The sequence below is a fragment of the Martes martes genome, assembly GCF_963455335.1.
Source record: "Martes martes genome assembly, chromosome: 8".
In the NCBI taxonomy this organism is placed as follows: Eukaryota; Metazoa; Chordata; class Mammalia; order Carnivora; family Mustelidae; genus Martes; species Martes martes.
Window position 1 is genome coordinate 27,120,047 of NC_137895.1, and position 20,113 is coordinate 27,140,159.

General features: G+C 41.8%; 1 long non-coding RNA gene across 1 annotated transcript in view; it reads left to right on the top strand.

Annotated features, from left to right (window-relative positions):
- LOC308346873 overlaps positions 1-20,113 on the top strand; it is a 217,283-nt gene that overhangs the window by 32,690 nt on the left and 164,480 nt on the right. The window contains exon 2 of the long non-coding RNA XR_013967206.1: positions 13,561-13,888. This is a non-coding gene — a long non-coding RNA (uncharacterized lncRNA). The remainder of the gene's footprint in view (positions 1-13,560; positions 13,889-20,113) is intronic.

Below are 20,113 nucleotides of genomic sequence, written 5' to 3' on the forward strand. Positions count from 1 at the left end.
GGCTTTTTTCTTTTTTGCTAATTTCTCTCAACCTGAAAGTTCATGTTCTTCGAGCTCTGGGAGAATTTCTTTAGTTCTTTTTTTTAGTAATTTTATGCTCTCTGCTTTTTCTTTCTGGAACTCCTATCAGATATTTGACCTGGATTGATATTTTATATATTTTATCTTTTCTTTTGTACTAGCCATCTTTTTTATTTTACATTTTGGTGTGTGGGTACTTAATTATCATCCTTAATTTTTTTTAAAAAAGATTATTTATTTATTTGACAGACAGAGATCACAAGTAGGCAGAGAGGCAGGCAGAGAGAGAGGGGGAAGCAGGCTCCCTGCTGAGCAGTGTGCCCGATGGCGGGGCTCGATCCCAGGACCCTGAGACCATGACCCGAGCCGAAGGCAGAGGCTTTAACCCACTGAGCCACCCAGGTGCCCCTCATCCTTATTTTAATAGTAATCATTGTCATTTTACACAGCATGTTCTCAGGCCAACAATGACAAAAACCATTAAAAAAACCTGATGACACCATTTTGGCTGAAGGTGACAAGATTGCAAGCCAACAAGTGTTCTGACACACGTGACTCTTGCCTCACTGGAAGCGTCATCCCAGAGCCTGGAAAACCCAATCTTTGTCATTTTAAGTCCAATGTTCATGTACCCATGAATCTCTTCCCCTGCTTGTGCTCTCTTGCTCTCTCTCCCTCTCTCTGCCAAGTAAATAAATAAAGTCTTAAAAAATATGTATATATATATATATATATATATGTATAATTTTCCAACAGTTCTATTGAATTTTCAACTTTAGCGATTCTATTTTTAATTTTGTAAGAACTCTTGTTCTCTGTTCTTTTTTTTTCCATAGCATTATGATGCTGTTTTATGGATGCAATTATCTTCCTTAATCTTTCCGAAGATTAGAGTTCTTTTCAGTTTCCTATCTTTTCTTTATTTACTCTTGAGATGCCATTATCTGTTTGTTTTTCTTGGCATCTCTCTATTTTTAAAGGTCTCCCTATTATTAACACAGAGTGGGGAATGCTTCTGACCTGGGTGGGGCCTACTGCCCGATGGTAGTTGTTTTAGGGTGATTGGCAGAGAGTTGGCTCAAATGCTGGGAAACTTCCAAATGCCATTCTATGGAGGTCTTTTTTCTAGAGCCATTCATTTTTTTTTTCAGATAAGAAACTTCCTAATTCCTGTCTGGAGGAAAAAGGGTCTGGCTACCAGGAAACTGGTCAGGGATGTTTGGGTGCATAACATTCATTGATTAAGTTTTCCAAATCAATCCCACCCTTTGCAGGGATAATAATAGAAATGGAGAGCTCTCTTCTATAGCTTGTTCTGTGTCAGATACTCATCTAATTGCGTTATGCTGTTAACTGCTATAGTGGTTTAATCCTCCCAGCAAAGCTATGAGGTTACAGAAGAGGAAACTGAGGCATAGGGAAATTAAGTAACTTGCCTGGGATCACAGAGCTCCTAAGTTGTAAAGTCAGGATTTGAATCCAGGCTCTCTGATGGACAACAGAGTATGTCATGCTGCCTCAGTAGGGAAATGGCATGGGCTGGTGTTAGAGCAATGTTAGTTCCGAGGGTACCATAAGACTGCGAGCTCCAGAAGGCAGAGGTTTTGCCTCTTTTATTCACCACTGTACACCCAAGTCACAGATGAGGGCAGTAAAATTTCAGGAAATGAGTGAACTTGTAGCACCTTTCCCATAGAAAAGGCACTTACCTCTCTTGAGAGGCTCACTGTTGGAGGGTGTGGTATGTGCCAGTAGTGAGGCCCTCTGTGTTTCTTTTCGTTTTCTTTTCCTATTTTGCCGGGAAAAGAAAGTAGATCTGAGGTTGAAGGGGAGGTGGTCCGAGGCACATTTCTTCAGTAGAACTTTGTTGTCCCCTCCAATGGTTAGTAACCTCATTCTTTATTCAAAAACAGCTACTATTACTTGGGAAGTGAGTTTATTAAACTTTTCTTAATATTGTATGCTGGAAACCAACATTTTTATCATTAGTTATCATCTGAAGTTCAAGGCAACCCCTAGCCCCCACCATTTCTAATAGAAAACAAAACAAAACACAAGACCAAGGCTTGATTTTTATATTGTTCTGTCTGAATGAAGGCTCCTACCATTCTTTTCCTTACAGAATGGCTTTAATTTTACAGTGATTATTTAAAGCTTGAATTTCCTGAAAGGGGGTGAACTGAAAGCAATGGCATACATAGGCTTTATACCAGCTTGAGTGAAAAAAAAGTCTGGGTCTTATTTCAAGGATTTATTGCTGTTTTGACGACGTACTATCTTTTTTACTGAAATGTTTTTGTAAAAATGGGCCTATGCATAATCAGGATCTGAAGTTTTATTGCCAATGTCACTGATATTTATGGTAGTTTGTGGAGTAGAAATGATTCATTTTGTTTAGACCGCTTGTTTGCAATTCCAAACTTCTCAATGGCTTATGGTTAAGGAAAATAGTTTTGTGGATTTTCCTTGTTTTAGAAGGAAGGCTATCTTAGTCAGTTCTGTCTGCCATAACAGAATACCATAGACTGGGTGGCTTATAACAACATTTATTTCTCACAGTTCTGGGGGCTGGGAAGTCCAAGATCACAGTGCTGGCAGATTAGGTTTCTGGTCAGAGTCCTCTTCCTAGTTCATAGACAGCTGTCTTCTTCTTGTGTCCTCACACAGCAGGAGGGACAAGAGAACTCTGGGTCCCTTTTATACAGGACTAATCCTATGCATGAAGGCTCCACTCTCATGACCTACTCACCTCCCAAAGGCTGTGCCTCCTAATACCATTGCACTGGGGGTTAGGATTTCAACATATAAACTTTGGGGGGGGGATATAATCATTCTATCCATACCTATGGCTCCTATAATAGTTTTTCTAAAATTAAACAGAACAATTGACTGGAAGAAAGTATATTATAAAGGTGAAAAGAAGCAATTTCTTAAAAGAAATTAGGCACTCTTAGGAGTTACTTGGCTGTAAGTCACAGAAATCTGTTCTATCTATGTTAAGCAAAATAGGAACATTTATAGAAGATTATGGAAGCCAAGGACAGAATACAAAGAATGATTTGAACCAGGAACTGGAAAGTCAGAGCCTGAGATTTCCCTCCCACCCTCCTACACCCTCCCTCTGTTCCTTCTTTCCTTCCTTCCTTCCTTCCTCAGACTTTCCAGTGCCAAGCACTGTGGATACAGTGGAGAAATAGATGAGAGCTCAGAGGCACAGAGAATGTATGCTGAAGACCACATATCCTTGTAGGAGGAGATAGACAATAGTCAAACAAAAATAAGATTCTTGTAAATAAGGTGACCATAAAATCTGTTGCCCACATTTGAGAGCTAGCAAGTTTCTATTAATAGTCACACTTGACAATAAGTGTAAACCTGACCAGGGCACACCGGAAATGTCATGGGCAAAGGACTATGGAGAGAATTAGAAGAGGGTAATGTGGTAATGACTGCATGGCTACTTGAGACTGGTGACAAGAGGTGTTCTATGTAAGCTGAGACCTCAATGAGAAGAAGGAGCCAAGCATAGGAAGATGACAGGGATGAGCCTTCTAGGCAGAGAGATCAACTAAGGGCTCTTGGGGAGGAACGGACATGGGGCATTTGCAGAACACAAAGAAGGCCAGTGTGGTTGGCATGCGGCGGACAGAGAGAGCCTGGCTGGGTTGGGACCAGACACATAGGCAGAGGTCATGTAAGGTCGAACCTCCTGGACATTAATAAAGAGTTTGGCTTTGTTTATACAAAGCATGATGGGAAGCCACGGGAAGGTTTTCAGCAAGGAAGTGACGTGATCTGCTTTACCTTTATAAAGAGAGCCCTGTAATGTTATGTAGTTAGGGTTCTTGAAACAATTGTTTGCAATTTTTATTGATCTTTCCCTGGATATAGTTATTTCTTTTAAAGTTCCTATTTTGAAGGATGCAAACTTAGGTAAAACTGTATCATTATGTATCAAATGATATGATATCTGAGATTTTCCTTAAAATTAGAGGTTAGATGAAACAGGATTGGCTGTGATTGGATACTTGTTGAACTGGGGCTTGATTTGCTATTATTGCTACTTTGTATAGGTTTGAAGTTTGTTTGCTTATTTTTTTAATAATGCAATTAAAAAAAGGCTCAGTCTGGCTGTAACTGTATGGAGATTGTATTGTCGAGAGGTTAAGGGCAGGAGGACCAACCGGTTAGCCCAGAAGAGCCCACCTGGTATCTGGTGGCAGATGGGTTAGGCTGGTTATAGTGTGGACAGAGAGAAGGGACTGGATTGGGAATGGGACCAGATATGTTTTGTAGCTAGAGCCAACAGGACATACTGTACTGGCAGTGTGGCGAGGAAATGAGAAGATCCAATGGTGACTCTTTGAATTTTAGCCTGGCAACCGGTTGGATTAAGATGTTGTTGGCCAAAAAAGGGAAGATGAAGGAGGAGCACGTTGGAGTGGGGAAGGAGGAAAACTTCTCTTGACCACGTGACGGTTCACATCAGACACTCCCATGGAAACGTCCAGTGGGAAGCCTGACATGGTGCTGAGAGGACAGGGATGTCCTCTTAGGAGCCACTTCAGGTGCTCTCAGACTCACCGGACCCATGAGCCTCTGCTTATTTGTTTTGTCTCTGTTGCTGGTTGTACTTGGGCTCCCACTGACTTTTGTACTGGTGCACTCTGACAAAGGCCTGTTTCCCAGGTGTCTCTCATCTTCCGCCCTGGGGATTCCCCGCTGATGCTGACCTGCTCAGTGCCTGTGTAAAGCAACTGGGAAGTGAGGAGGAATCAACACCTCATGGAGAAAACCTTTGGCCAAGGGGGAATGGGAGCTAGTGGATGACTTCTTCCCTCCTCCTCTCTCTGGAGCCAGTCCTAAATGCATTCACTCATGTGGCCTGTCAGAAGATGGTCCTGGGAGATGGAGCAACCAGTCATGCTTGATCCCAAGCAGAAGCCAGCTCTGTAATGCACCCCTGTCGTTGTTTTCCTCCCTTCCCTGCCTCACTCTCCTTTCCTCGACGTCCTTCTAGGTCCCATCAGCCATGGTAGAGAGGTGGATCTTGGGTGAGACACAGTGGTCCTTTGCACAAGGATATGCAAAGACCAGGATATGCACCTTGGGAAGTGTCCCCAGCCTCACGTTCTGGACTTTCTGCCCAGTAAAAGCACCGAAGAACAGGTTGGATGCATTTGGCTAAGCTGATTTTTTATTTGTTCATTTGTTTCTTGGGATATCCTTGCTATAGGCATAGCAACTGCAGTCAGACTGTGTTCTGAGTTTTAGTTTGGGACTTTTGCTCTCTATAGTTTCTGGGAAACATCTTTTTTTATTAGACCCAATCATCTCGACGTGTTTGTGTAGGAGGAAATTCAAATAGAGGTAGAACGTGTAGGTTCTTCCTGCTAGTGGTATCTTGGCTCCTGGCCCTTGCTGAATGTAGGAGGAGTAATATTTTTTTCTGTCGGGGAGGAGTCTTGTGTAGTGATTTGCTCCCAGCAGCCAATGAGCCCATGGCCCATTTAGGGGAATGTCCTGGGAGGCTCTTTTGGAGTTGTGCTCCTGAAAGTATGGGGGTAGAGGAGTTCAGAGCTTAATGAATCAGTGTTTTGGCCTTTATGACTATTTGCAAGTCTCTGTGCCATTGTCTTGTTCAGGGTTGCCATGTTATTCCTACAGCCAGGCAGAAAAGTATCTTGGTTGGGAGCTTGGGCCTCTAGTCAGATCTGGTTTAGGTCTCCACTCTGCCATTTACTAGTTGAGTGATCATGGGATATTATTAATATATACTTTCTTTATGTGGTTCTTGGGGAGAGGAAATGTGTGAAGAGCATTCAGCAAGAAGCCTAGCACAAAGTAGACATGGCACAAACAATAATAGTTTTATATCTAGAAGGACCTATTGGCATAAAGTGTTGCTATTGGTTGCTTAGTGCTGTGTATGGGCTAGAGAAAGAAGACAAAGCTATTTGGGAAATGAGGTAAGATTGGGGAATAGAGGAGCACCAGGTAGAACATGAGATTATGGGGCTTTAATTAGTGAGACAGATTTTGATTCAAATCTCAAATATACTGCTTCGACTCTTGCTGAAGTTTGATCACTAAGCCTCAGTTTCCCATCTATAACATGGGAGATAGAAATCAGTAAAACATTAAGTACAAGGCCGGACATGTAGAAGCTATTCACTAAAGAGCTTGATGGTTAATAATAGTAGATGAGAGTCATTGCTAACACAATAGAGGTAGTGTAGCTGAATGGGACAGAGTGGCCTTCTGCCTTCCTGAAATTGCACCAAATGAGTCATTATCCACTTTGCAAGGGCAGAGGCTGACTCTACCCAAATCTCAGTCCTGATGATTTCACAAAGGTTGTTAGATTTGACATGACAAGGGCCCCTTTCAAACCCACATAACTTAGTACTCATCTTGGACACAAATCTTGGATGCCCCATTTTTCATCTTGCTTTGGACATCTCACCCTCTGTTCAAAGCAGTATATGTTAAATCTTTTTTTTTTCCCTCTTAATCTTTTGAATCTGATCACTCAGCCCTTGATAAAAATCCTTGTGCTGGAGTTTGTTCAAAGTTCATGGGAACAGCATTAGAATGTATTATACTTGCCAAAATCGCTTATGCAGAATTGATTCACAAGGAAACAATCAGATTAATTCAGAATATGGTATGTTCCACAAGACAACTACTCTGGACTCTTCAGAAAACTTGGAAGGCAAAGCAAAACAAAAAGGTTAGGGCTGGAGGTATGTAAATTTAGATTAAAAGAGACTAAATATACGTGATAACTAAATGCAGTGTGTGAACCTTGAATGAATATGGGGAGCCCTCCCCATCAAAAAAAAAAAAAAGGGCAGGGGAAGAAGAAGTAAAAAGCCCAACAATAAAGCATATTATGGGACAACTAGGGAAATATGATTGTGGACTGTGTATTATATAATATTATGGGAATTTATGATACATTTCTTGGGTATGACAATGGTATTGTGGCTATGTAGGAGAATATTCTTGTATTTTTAGGCAATACGATGTAAATATTTAGGGGTGAGGTAGTATAATTTCTGCAACTTACTTTCAAATGGTTCCGTAAAAAATATGTAAAAGTGTACATCTGTATCCATAAGTGTATAGATGTATAAAGAGAAAGAAAATTTTCTTTGGAGCATTTGGAACATGGACAATGCTAATAACTGTTTAACCTATACGAGATAGTCATAGCTATTCATTAAACTGTTCTTTCAACTTTTCTAAAGGCTTGATAACTTTCAAAATAAAAATTTGGGGGGAGCATCTGGAAGAAAACCAGCAAGCCAGTCTGCATGTTTTCTTCCGGTGAGTGTTTCCTGAGGAGCCCTCCGTTTAACATCATGAACACTGGTGCTTTTATCCTTTCCGAGACTAAGGGCCCGCATGATATATTGAAACTCATGGACAGTTCTCACCTGGGAAATCCTCAGTTCTTTATAATCCTGTAGCTGAAAATCTGGAGTAGGAGATAGATGTGGAGAGAGGGCTTGTTCAAAAAAGGAAGCAATAAAACAAACATGCATTTTAGAGGGCAACCACTAAAAAAACCCTCAGGAAGTAAAATCCTTTCAGTTTTCAGTATCTGTGTAAATTTAGTAGGAATCTTGTCTGCCTAGGTGATGAAGAATAAGAATTCCAGGGCAAAAATAATTCAGGAATTTTCACCTGGAATTTCTGGGAGAAACCAATATAACTAGGAGAAGGAATTTCTTTTCCAGAATGGATTTATTAAGGGCAGATGGGTCCTGGGGTCATTCTTCTTAGAGCTTAATTACCATGTTCTGAAGCAGTTTGAGATCTTAATGACTTGACTCCTTCGTATCCACTGGTGTCAAATTTAAAACCAACCACACAAAATGTTGGGGGCAAAAAGTAGTCCAGTAAACAAACTTATTAATAGAAATGAAATTCCACAGGGAACACAGACACACACAAGTCAGGGGGATATTAAATTCCTGTGATAAGTTAACATGGATTAAGCAAAACTTTTTATAGCGCAAGTTCTTAGTATCAAATTTTGAAGCACAGCAACATCTGATAATATAATTGTAATATTTATATTAACTATTTCTAATAGGTTGCAAATAATGCTAAAGGGATTTTTTAAAAGATTTTATTTATTTGATAGACAGAGATCACAAGTAGGCAGGGAAGCAGGCAGAGAGAGAGGGGAAAGCCGGCTCCCTGTGGAGCAAAGAACCCGGTGCGGGGCTTGATCCCAGGACTCTGGGATCATGACCTGAGCCAAAGGCAGAGGCTTTAACCCACTGAGCCACCCAGGTGCCCCTAAAGGGATATTTTGAAGGAAAACGTTGATTCACTCAATAAATAATTATTGGACACCCATTCTGTTCTGAATTTGGGAACAAAGCCAGGGATGTATCTTCCTGGAGTCCACTCTCCACCAATGAGGTAGACTTAAATTATTACATGATAAGTTACAATAGCAGCAAATGCTACAAAAGAGTAGTTTGTAGGTCTCACATTTGGAATAGCCTTAGACTTTGTGGATACTAATAATGACAAAAGAAAATTATCAAATGTAGAACTATTTTAATATATTTAAAGTTTTTCTGAATTTTTTCATTGTACAAAGGCTTTATGGAGGCTTTAATTTTCTAAGACAACTTCTTAAATACTAAAGGTTGGAACTTCTGTTTTCTTGCTTAGGTCTCCCACCCCATACTTGCAGAGAGATGATTGACAGGGTCTATAGCTATGCCTGTGATGTTGGCAGGAAGGTTGCATGGGACACTACTCACAGTTCTCTATTCCCCCAGCATAGCAATATGCCCAGTGGTTAAAGATATTAATACTAGTGTTAGATTCTTGAGTTCAAGTCTAGGCTCTGTCACTTGGTAGCTGGGTAGCATGGGCAAGTTACTTAACTCTCTTAAGCCCAGTTTCCTCAGCTGAAAATGAAGATAGTAAAAGTACCACCCTCCTCAACTTATTTTTAATTTTAGCATTCAAAGTAAGATAATGCAGATAAAGCACTTGGCAGATAATAAGTCCTCAGTAGATTTTAACTATTTTTTCTTATTTGAAAATCTATTTGGCTTTATTAAGCAATTCGTGAGTCATACAGCATCCCATCTGCAAGTAGAGGGGAGTCCCTAGATTTTAACTATTATACGGTTACTTTAATTTTTATGACTAGAAGGTTGTCTGATCATGCCCACTCTGGGCATGCTCACTGGCTTTTTGTTCTTATTTTCCAAGTTGAATGCAGGCAGATCCCTGATTTCACACCAAATGCATTAATTTTCTAGTCTTGTATACACAGTAATCAAAGTGGGTTTTTCCTGCCCTAGAGGTCAAAAAACATGAAATTTTATCTGTAGTATGAAAACCCAAATTTGACATAGGAAAGGGAGTTTGAGAGTATCAGAGGTTAATACAAGAAAGTGCAGGCTTTTAAAAGGCAAGTATGGAAAGTTGAGAATGATCTTTTCCCTGAAGGAACAGCTAGAATGACCGCAGGTAGATTGGGACCCTCATGATAGCCCCTAGTGCCAGCTACTTCTGAGTCCACTGGGGCTTTTTTCCAGCAATTTGGGAAATCCACGTCTTTTTACTTTTGCTTTTTTGATGCTGGACAGTGTGACAGAGATGGCTAATTGCCTCAGTATTCATCCCCCCCCCGCCCCCGCTTTTTTTGTTAGAGGACAGTGATTTTTAGTTGGACCTTTGGCTTCTCAGAATATGGACTACATTTCCCAAACTCCCATGCAGCTATGCGTGTGGTCATGTGACTGAGTTCTAGCCAACGGGCTGTGAAGAGCGGTGTTCTTGCAAGGAAAGATGTGCTTTCCTTTCTTTTCCTACTCAGCCAGGATGTGGATGTTGTGGTGAGCTACCTGGATCATGCAGATGAGAATAACACCCTAAGAAAGGAAGGAACTCGAGTTTGGACTCTATGGAGCAGCCACATTATATGAGAGAGAATAAATTCTGTTTAAGTCATGGTTACTTGGTCTCCATTACTGCAACTGTATTTATATCATAAATAATACAGGCAGGAATGAATATGTAAGTAGAAATGTCTTCCCAGCACATCCCCCCTGCCCCAACCTTGTTCTTTTGCCTGGCTTGAATCCTGGGGGAAAAAGCTGGGATGTGTGTGTGTGTGTGTGTGTGTGTGTGTGTGTGTGTGTGTGTGTTTTATTTTATTCCCTGTGTGAGAATTCATTTGCTGAATACACACAGTATTTATATTGAGAGTTCCAGGCATTTAACCTTGTGTATACATATATGTATATCTATATATCAATCATAATTCCCATGTTTAATGAACATACAGTCTAGATTGGAAAATCTAATAGTATGAGAAATAATGTATAGCCAAATGAACAAGATAATGGGTATCAGAAAGTTTCTGAAAGCCTGGGCTTTCTGAACCCAATGAATTACCTATGAAAGTAGAAAGCTAGTCTCCAGAAGGACAACGGATGGGAGTTGACTTCATTTGATTTCCCCATTGTTTATAGAACACCCTACTCACAGATTTCTTTCAGTTCTGGGTCAGGTTTGCCCCCTCCACGGTCTTCCAGTTCTTCTTTGGCACCCTCCTCTTCCCCACCCGTATAATGTGCCCCCCCCCGCCCCCCGCCCCTGCAAGCCTGGCCTTCCTTCATCCCTTTGTGGGAGGCAGGCAGCCAGCATCACTGCCCCACTTTCATAGACAGAGCAACTGAGTCATTTTGCTGTTGGTGCTGGACCAAAGTTAACCAGTGAGTCATTCTAAAGTCCTAGAACCGGATCCTGATTCTTGTTCCTGGCATCATTTGCAGAACCGAATTAGATGGAAGGTTCAAGAGGATGCTGGCCTTTGAACAGCTCAGAGAGGAGTGCTTTGCGTGTGACTTAGTTAAAAACAAGGATTAATTCTCTCTTGAAACCTGCTGGCCTGAAAAAGAGAGGGGTGAAATGTATCAGTGTAACATCATCGTCATACCAAAAGGATGCTCAACTGCTCTCAAAATGTTCTGCAAGTTCTTTGGTTCATGGCTTCCTGAGTACTAGGTTTTTAAACAGAAAAGATATCTGCAGCTGAGGCAATTAATTTTCTTCATCTTACAATAGTCACATATGTGAATTTAGATCTGGGAGGGAAGAATTTATTTCCTTCTTTTCTTAAGAGAATCTTTAAAGTATCTAACAACAACAACAAAAATATATTTAAAAAAGTATCTAACAGATAAAAAATGAGCTTGCTTGTGTATTAAAATTAGTAACACAAGACATTCCAAACACAAGCTGTTCATATTTAGTAGGGAGATGCTTTTTATGTACGCTTGTCTGCATAGCTTAGCATTTCCTAAATTTTCTCCTTTGCTGGTGTCTTTCTTTGCATCACACGTAACCCCATTTCTTCATCATTTCACTCACCCTCCTAGCCAACTCAATGAGAGGCATGGGCTATGCAGACAGTAGTAACTCCGGATTTGAAAGTAGCAACAGTGTCAGTTTGAAGGCAAGTTACAGCTTTTGTATATTAATTTAGTCATTTTATCCTTTGTTTCATAGCTATAGGAAAAGGGGACATTTTGGAAAGCACAGATAGGATTTCTTACAGGGAATCCAGGAACCCTTACAACTGTCTTTCTTAAAATTGTCATCTGTAACAACTCTTTGGACTCTACCCAGACACCCTGAGTCAGGGTGTGCAAAAATGGGTCGTGGGATTCTGCACTTGAACAAGCTTCCCAGGTGGTTCTTACATCCACTAACAGTTCGAGAGTCTCTGCTCTGAGGAGTCTGTGGATGGTCATTAGGGGCTCTATGAAGTCCCTTCATATGTATACAAAGTGTGGTGTGAGTACTCAGGTGCATTTTTCTAAAGGAGAGTCTCAAGGGGTTCTGTGACCCCAGAAAATGTTACATCCCCAAATGGCCAATAAACATAGGAAAAAAGTCCTATCTCACTTATTAGCAAACAGGAACTAAAAAATATTAGTGGACAGATTGAAAAATTTGACACAGTGTTAGGCAAAGATCTAGAAAAGTAGGGATTCTCATACAGTGATTATAAGAACTAATGGTTACAGACTTTTGGGGAGCAATTTGACAATAGCTAGCAAAATTTAAAATGCATTCTCCTTACAACCCACTTTTCAGTAAGTACAAACTTGTGAATGTATGAACATGATGAAGCATATTCCATGGGGTATTCTTTATAGTTGCAAAAAATTGGAAATAAACAAAATGTAGTATAATTAATGTTCAGTTACTATAAAGTGATTACAAGGAATGATCTAAATCCACATATTAATAATTAGTAAAATAGGGGTGCCTGGGTGGCTTAGCCAGTTAAGTGTCTGCCTTTAGCTAAGGTGATGATCCCGGGGCCCTCATCCGGCTCCTTGGCAGCAGAAAGTCTGCTTCTTCCTCTTCCTCCCCGCCGACTCCGAAACCCCCCCTTATGTGCTGTCTCTGCTCACTCTCGTAAATCAATCAATCAATCAATCTTTAAAACAGTTATGAAATCTATAAAACAGTTAATCTATAAAACAGTTAATACATGTTTACTGGCACAGTTCTAAGAGTTTTACATATATTAACAGAAAGTCTGGATCTCAAGACATAGTATTGAGTGGAAAAAGCACATCATAAAATGACATGCACTGTGATGCTACTTATGTCTGAAAGTACAAGAATACCTACCTTACATGGCTTATCAATACACGTGTAGTAAAAATATGAAAACATGAATTTCCCAAATATACACAAAATTTTCTCCAATTGTGGTCCAGGGTGGCACTAAGGAGGGCTTATAAGACTGAAGGCATTTCAGTCTGCTTCAATTTACCAGCTATGTCATTTTCAAAAGACCCGTAATTAACAAACACTTACACAGTACTGTGCTCTCATGACCCATCAGCAAGGTGTGATGACTAATTTTACATGCCCACTTGACTGGGCTACAGGGTATCCAGATAGCTGGCAAAATGTTATTTCTGGGTGTGTCTGTGAGGATGTCTCTGGAAGAGATTAGTCTTTGAATCAGGAGACTGAATGAAGATCACCTTATCCTATGCAAGTGAGCATCATCCAATCCATTCAGGATCCACTGAGAGCAAAAGGGCAGAAGAAGGGCAAATTTGCTCTTTGCTTGAGGTGAGACATCTTCTCCTGCCCTCAGACATCTGTGCCCCTTGTTCTTGGGCTTTTGGATTCATACCAGGACTTAACACCATTGGCCCCAACTTTCAGATCTCAGAATTCATGATAATTAGGGAATAGAGGGCTTGAGGTTGCCAGGCATGTGCCTTAAATTTAAAATTAAGGAAGTTGGGAGAACTCAGAATATGCAGTTTTGATTTAACAAAGGCAAGTGTCTTACCCTCTCTCCCCACCCCGCTCCATATTAAAAAAAAAAAAAAAAAATGGAGGCAGGGGGAAAACCTAGGGGAAAAAAATTGCTTATGGCTACTCAGGTAATTCTCCTTTTAGGCACATTTCAAATTTAGAGCTCTTTACCTCCAACTTCTCTATCCTCTTTGTCAACAGGATCAAGTGGACGTACAAGGACCTGCACATTTGATCCTAGCTCTTCCCTGTACCCCCCACACACGGATTCATCATCCTCGTTTTTGTGCTACCGACCTTTGCACATGCCACTTCCTTTGCCTGGAAAGGATTTTCTGATTCTGGTTGCTTGGCAAAGCCCAATTATCCTTCAAGAACCAACTCCAAGGTCACCTCTTCTGTGAAGCGTCCCCTGAAAGAGGAGTGGCTCTGTCATCTCTACACTCAGTTATTCACCCACACGTGCTTATTGAGTGCTGTCCCTGCCCTTCAGCCAAGACCACCAAGAACATGCCAGCAGTGAAGCAAGGTGGGTCTGTTATTCATTGACGGAGGGAAAACATACTCCACGGGGCATCTCCATAACAGAACGTTACGGAGACCGTATTATAAGCTTTGGGCTTTGGTTGGGTGATTTGGGGAGGGTCTAAGAAATCAAGAATCTGCTCTAGATGGGAAACCGCCAGAGAGCGAGGACAATTCTATGATTGGATTTTGTGGGGGGCACAGTGACCTTGATTTTGTCTTTGCATAAACAAACTTATGCGGTGAGCTTGTTTTGGTGCATTTTATCATGGTTCAGAGTAAGTTTATCAGAGGTTGGTGTCCTTTAAGACTGTTTCTGTGCAGCGGGAGAACAAAATGGCCTGGTTATGAGTGTCAGACCAGCTTGTGTTACTATTAGGGTCCAGCTGTGATTATTTGTGGGTGTTGGGGGCTGCTTTCTTTTTTCTTAGCACCTACAGTACAACCTTTGTTGGATCGCGATATTGTCTGTGTGTCTTTTATATCACTCAGGATGTTGTATTGTGTAGTAGACAGTGCTGGTATTCCTTAGGATCCATTCAAACCCTCCCCCACAGCGGGGCAGGCTTTAGTGATGACTCTTTATTTGTCAAGAGGACCCCAGTGACTGGTTATGGAATGGGGACTGGAGCTGGTATTCCCTGGAAATAGACACTGAAATTTGGATGCAGAAGAGTTAGTGGGGAAGGCGCACAGGCAGCATGTAACAGAGAGAGGGAAATCCAGTGGAGCAGTGGGAGAGGTTGACCTGTTGTATGTTTGCAACAAAGGCTGCCTCTGATCCTCTAGGGGAGCTCTGGAGCTGGGATGTCCCTTCTGAGAGGTCTGAGAGATCTGAATTGAGGCAGGGCCAGGCTTTTGTACCCACTCTCCAGCTATTAGAGGCAGTTTCTTCCCAAAAGGGGCAGACAGCTCCTTTCGGCTAGGGCAATGCCTGCAGAGGAACTCACTTATGAACCATCACCAGTGATCACTCCCAGCAGTAGGGGATGACAGTGTCCGTCCTGAAAGGGAAATCTGGTTGGTATAGCCACTAAAATGGACAAACAGGAACAAGCTATTTTCTTGTCCTATGTGGTTTTGGTGTCAGTTCTGTCCAACAAGGAACACTTGGTGGGTGAAGTGAAGAGCCTTGGGAGGCAGATACTGTTCCTTATTTAACACATTTCCAAGGCCAAGCCAGTTGGGAGTAACATTCTTTGGGTACAGTGATTATTTCTGGGGAGGTCAGAAAGTTCTTGATGGTTAAGGAAAGAGAAGCTTGTTCTCCTCCATTAGACACCGGCAAGAGAGTGTATAGTTGCTAGTTGGCTAATGAGGACAAAACTGGCATATGGAATGGAAGAATTGAGAAACTTGTGGCAAAATGAAGGTGGCAGCAGTGTGCTGGAGAGAGCCTGTGTCAGACTGCAGGTGACTGTGCACATCTCTTCCCAGTTTGTGTTCAGTGACTGTATGCTGGTGGCTTGAAATAGGCTATGGCGGGAGTACTGACAACATGGAAATGGGCGAACACTACAGATCAAGGCTTTGTTCTCCAGAGAGTCAGTTGTTACATACTTTCCAGCAAACCACTGGTAGATCCCTAATCAAGCCATGCCTGAAGCCTGTCTGACCTCCGGACCTTTCATTTACGTGAGTCAATAGAGTCTCTCTATCATATAAGATATTTTGACTCCCAATTGCTACGTTGTATTGTAATTTATCTGTTTGCACATCGGTTTTCTCCAATAAGCTGAAAGCTTCCTGAAAGTCAGGACACATACTTGTCTGTAACTTTTCAGTGCCTAGAACATAGTCAGCCTCCCACATACACTGAATATACAAAATAGAATGATCCCTGAGCTGAAGAGTACTGAGCAAGCTTTGATAAAAAGGAAATGGTGACATTTAAGATGAGTGACATTACAGATGTTCAAACTAGTCCATTTTGCTGCCTAAAGAAATTACACTCCAGAGTTGAGGGAATCATGACAAGTTGTGTTTATGGGAGAGAAGATGATAGACAAGATAGGCCAATGCCCATCTGATTTTTTAAAAAAGAGGAAGGTAAGTTCTGCAGGTGATATAGTTTCTTGATTATCTCACATCAGATTCTAGAAGAGATGTTAAAATCTTAGTGAGTGAAGGGGAAGAATGTTTACCAGGATATGCTCATTAATAACAGCGAAAAAGTATAAAAATAGTCAAGGCTTTGCATGCTATGCCATGACCGTGAATTAAATGTAACGGGGATAAAGGAGAGGTACTGTATTTGCATCCAGAACACCAATGGCACATTTTCAGGGTGTGACATGGCTTAGCAGGAATATGTGTGACAAAGGCAGAGAGATTTTATTTGAAAATATATCCAGTTTGAGTCACCTATGTGATGTGACCATGAAAAAGGCCTCTGCAGTCCTGGGTTACATTAAATTAAGCTTTGTTTGGTCTCGTGACTTACTGATTGGTGTGCAAGTCTTATCTGATGACCTAAACAGAAACAGATCCTGTCTGAACACCATGGTGAAAAATTAGTTGTCCTTCTTCCCTCAAACCTGGCAGAGTCTTATTGAGAAACCAGTGTGTGTGATTCAGTCAAGGGTAGTACCTGCTTATGAATCACATTTGTGGCTGCAGGGAGAGTAAGGTCCACCCAGGCTCAAGTGACCTGTCTGTCTATTCATGTGCCATTACCACGCTGTATTAATTATAGAGACATTGTGCTGCATGACTATCTCATAGATCTAGTCCTCCTGCATAGCTCCTCCTTTTTAGTGTTCCCGAGAAGATTTTTGATGGTGTTGATGATCTATAGGCTCTTACCCTCTCTGACATGTATCTTCCCATTTCACACTAGTGGAACGTGTGTGCAGATGAGGAAAAGGAAACAGTGCTCTGGGCATTCAGCTCGGTCTCCCTCTCCCTGCCGCTGTACTCTTCTCTCTCCAGGAGACTCGGTGAATGTGGGCTCTGCTGACAGACAGCTACAGTCCGACGTCCATTCTTGACTCAACTGCTCATCACTGCAATCCTGGACAAGTTCCCTAGAATCCCTAAGCTGCAGTTTCCTCATCTATAGAGTGGGCAAAATGACGCCTTCCACAGAGTGAGGATGAAGGAAAATGATACGCAGAGCAGAAAGCACTTAGCCCAGAGCCTGGCACAGAGAAGGGTCTCCACAGGTGGCTGCCATGTTTGCTGTTGCGCTTGTAGCAGATGTTGCTTTGCTATTATGGTTCCTGTTATCATTATCATCAGCAACTCCTTTATTTCTTTCCTTCCGATTTATGCATTTGAATGGGAAAAAAAAAAAGACCTCTCTGTTTTACCTAACCTTTCCTTAGAATCTTGCTTTTCCTTCTAGTGAGAACGCAGGCAGCTGACTGCAGTGGTGTCCGCATTGTGACTTTGTCACCATAGAAATCACAGATCTTTTCATATCACCTGATAGCTGTTGCAGACGTCTGAAAACACCTCCCGTCACTCTTTGAAATGACGGTAGTCATTTGACCCTTCATCAGATCTCAGTACTTAAAGCATTGATGTAGGAGTACAAATAGGGCCATGACATACTATTTAAATATTTGATAACCATAGCAATGTAGTTGTCCCCTTTTATAGTTTTATGTATTTAAAGATTTTATTTTATTTATTTATTTGACAGAGAGAGAGAGAGATCACAAGTAGGCAGAGAGGCAGGCAGAGGGGGGCGGGGAAGCAGGCTCCCTGCTGAGCAGAGAGCCCGAGGCGGGACTCGATCCCAGGACCCTGAGATCATGACCTGAGCCGAAGGCAGAGGCTTAACCCACTGAGCCACCCAGGCGCCCCATATAGTTTTATGTATTTAAAATGTGATTCTGAGAAGGTGTCTGTGGGCTTTACCAGCCTGCCAGCAGGAGTCATGGCGCATAAAGGGCTAAGTGCCCCTGTGGGGGTGCCATGTTGCCTCTTCTGGCTGGTCTGCTCAGTTGGTTAAAGAGCAGTGAGGTTCATAGGGGCTCTTGTAGGATCAATTCACCTCACTTCATTCTGTTCCTCAGCCCCAGAGACTGGGCAGCAGGTCCAGAGACACAAAAGGGGGTGAGACCCACCAGAACACACCCACCTCTTTGGCAGGTAACAGGATGCCCTTTGGATGGTGGTTAAGGCTTGGCATAGCATTATGGGAGGGGTGAGCCGTTTGGATAGGAAAGTTGATAGGCAGCAAAACATAATAAAGGCAGAAATGAATTGCTTATAACTGATAGTGGGCCCTGTGACTGATCAGCAGTTCTTTATTCTGTCTCTCTCAGTCCCAGCCTTTTGTTCTACGTCAGTAGGCTCTGCACTTCCTATTCCTTTCCGTCCTCATTCCCACTCATCTCTCTTTCTCCATCTTGTCTCTGCTTCTCTCTCTTTCTTTCTCTCATTTTCCTCCTTCTCTAATTCCCTTTCCCCCACTTCTTTAGGAAAGAAGAGGTAGAAAATTCTGAATTTAGTCTTGGGCACATAGTGGACATTCTTTTCCATGCCTGACCTCATGTTCTTGACACTGACACTTGTTGGCTTTGAGCCTGTGCTCACGCCCCTTACTGTCCTCACACACCCATGCGTGTGTGCAGGCACACACATACACACACGTACACTCTCTCCCTCTCTTTCTCTCTGAAACATACTCACACCTCAGAAAGATTATATTTATAATACCCTAGGGTATTTCCAAATGCCAGTATTCATTTTGGGAGCACACTTGTCTCTCTTGCTTGGAACAGGCTGAATTTTCCACTGGCTCAGAGTTTTGAAGTTCTTCCGGCTGAGGGAGGAGTGAGAGACTCCAGGGGACCAGCCATATGTCAGACCGCTATCAACTTTCTGCTCAGAGGGTCGTGCTTACAAGAGCAGAACATTTGTTGAAAGATTCGCAGCCACATTTGGCCCAAGCAGCTCTTGTTGGGTCTTTTAAAATAAAACTTGCTGGGGGAAAGGGTTTCTATTGCAGAGAGACCAGGTGTTGAGTGAGAATAGACCCTACCAGGCTGACTGGGCCATCAGAAATAGATGTTTCTGAGGCCCAGAGAAAGGAGGATTTTAAAACCAACCTATCCCCAAAGGACAAATTCTCAGTCTCACTCAGTGTCAATAAATTAACTGGAATTCACTTTCAATTTGGAGTGGCAGCTGAAGACTCTCATTTCTCAAAACTGGACTCAAGGCTGCCTTTATGCATAGGCAGACTTGAGCAGTTCCTCTCATCTTCCTTGAATTTAGCTGTTCCATGAAATATCCTTAAAGGAGTTCAAAAACAGCCATTCCACATTAGAGCTATGGCTTGAAATCCTCATTCCTGTGAGAGTTGACTCACTGACTTTAATTCACACTAAAGTGTGAATGACTAACCCAAGATCCTTTCCTTTCTTGCATACAAGTTTATTAAATAAGAAATATGGGTAAGAGACAGAGAAGGGGGGTGAGTCATAGAGAAAGAGGGGAAGGGAGAGAGAGAGAGAGAGGCAGATGTTTGAGATGAAATGGATGGAAGGACATAGAAAAATGGGACACTGGAGTTTTTATGACTATAAATTTTTAACTTTATAACTTTATGGAATTTATAACGTATATGCTCAGAGTTTGTCCCAATTAATTTTCAGGAGGCAATTGCTTAGTTTAATTATGGATAAGTTTTTAGCACTCACTTTTTAAAAATTAACATATGATGTATTATTTGCCCCAGGGGTACAGGTCTGTGAATTATCAGTCTTACACAATTCACAGCACTTACCACAGCACATACCCTCCCCAATGTCCATAACCCAGCCACCCTATCCCTACTCCCCCACCCTCCAGCAACCCTCAGTTTGTTTCATGAGATTAAGCATCTCCTATGGTTTGTCTCCCTCCCAATCCCATCTTGTTTCATTTTTTCCTTCCCTACCCTCCACAACCCCCTGCCCTGCCTCTCAAATTCCTCATATCAGTGAGATCATATGATAATTGTCTTTCTCTGATTGACTTATTTCACTCAGCATAATACCCTCTCGTTCCATCTACGTCCTTGCAAATGGTAAGATTTTGTTTCTTTTGATGGCTGCGTAGTATTCCATTATATATGTGTGTGTGTGTGTGTGTGTGTGTGTGTGTGTGTGTGTGTGTGTATATATATCACATCTTCTTTATCCATTCATCTGTTGATGGACATCTGGGCTCTTTCCATAGTTTGGCTATTGTGGACATTGCTGCTATAAACATTTGGGTGCATGTGCCCCTTTGG